Here is a 1,709-nt window from a genome sequence, read left to right as displayed (position 1 = left end):
ATTTTTGTTCAAATCATGATCTGCAGTAACTTGTATTTATAACTTTCAAACTAATGTAGTTGAGTAGAAAGTAAAGTATTTTTTTAAGGAAAGTTGTAAAGTACCAAAAATGGAAACACTTAAGTGAAGTACCAGTACCTCAAAACTGCATTACAGTAGGTATCTGGGTAAATATATTTCTGTTCAACATTTTACTGTGGTTAAAATTCTGCATTGTTCCAGATTGTGGTTACAGGAACTATAAACAGTGATTGTTGTTGCAGCATCACATGATCACATCCTGTCATGTCACCACAATAAGATTAGCAGAGCGGCACAACGTGTGGAAGGCTTTGCTACAAAGGTGCTTGTGGTGCAGTAAAGTGTTCACAGTTAGGGCAGGTATATAGGAAATTAATGTAGTTTCCACAGTCTCCTGTTTTTCCAGTGCAGAATGTGACTTTTTCTATGATATTTACTCCTCAGTTGGTTTCTTCTGGCCTCTGACCGAGGACCTCCAAATTCTCGGTGGTAAACAGCACAGGATCTTCATCAGTCCTCTGCTCTCCCCCCATTGACCATGAAGAAGAGGAAGAGATTGATGTGGTGGGACTAGATGAGGTAGAAGCAATCAATGTTGTTTTACTGGATTAAGCGGATGTGCTGGAGAGGCAGTGAAAAACAGAATTTCGATGGGAATGTTCATGCATTTTCCACAGTTACATGTCTCACGTTTGTGTCAGTGCAGAATATATTTTTTTTTTCCTCAGGTGGCTTCCTCAGACCCAGAAAGTCCAGAAAGTATTCACTTAACTTTTTCCACATTTTGTTATGGCTTATTCCAAAATATATTAAACTCCTTATTTTCTTAAAATTCTACAAACAATACCCCATAATGTCAATGTGAAAGAAGTGTGTATGAAATCTTTGCAAGTGTATTAAAAATAAAAACCAGGAAAAAAACATTTATATAAGTATTCACTGCCTTTATTTAATACCTTGTTGAAGCACATGTAGCACCACATGGAGCCTCAAGTCTTTTTGAGTATGATGCTACAAGCTACACAGACCTATTTTTGGACAGTTTCTCCCATTCTTGTCTGCAGTACCTCTCTAGCTCCATCAGGTTGGATCGGAAGTGTCGGTGCACAGCCATTTTCAGATCTCTCCAGAGATGTTCAATCGGGAACGTTCAAAAAAGTCTGGGCTTTGGCTGGGCCACTTAAGGACATTCACAGAGTTGTCCTGTAGCCACTCCTTTGTTATCTTGGCTGTGTGCTTAGGGTTGTTGTCCTATCGAAAAATGAATCGTTGCCCCAGGCTGAGGTCCAGAGCCCTCTGGAACAGGTTATTATCAAGTATGTACAGTGCCAGTTCCTGCTGCTAAAGAACCTCCCCACAGCATGATGCTGCCACCGCCATGCTTTACTGTAGGGATGTTATTGGCCAGGTGTCCTCTGCTATCTCTTTGTCGTCTTCATCTTCCTCATCACCAGAGTCATTTTACACACCACCATCCTGTGTTGTCTGGCTACAATCTTCCCTACCAATACTTTACAGTCACTGGCCTGCGTTCCTGTCCTGAAGATCAAACCTGTTGATCACATTCTCATCACCTCTGTTCCCTTCACCTACATGCCCATTGAAATTTGCACCAATAACCACTCTCTCACCTCTGGGGATGCTCTGCATCACTTCATCTAACTCACTCCAGAATTTCTCCTTCTCTT

Source organism: Channa argus, chromosome 14 (assembly GCF_033026475.1).
Source record: "Channa argus isolate prfri chromosome 14, Channa argus male v1.0, whole genome shotgun sequence".
In the NCBI taxonomy this organism is placed as follows: domain Eukaryota; kingdom Metazoa; phylum Chordata; class Actinopteri; order Anabantiformes; family Channidae; genus Channa; species Channa argus.
This window is presented reverse-complemented; position numbering follows the sequence as displayed.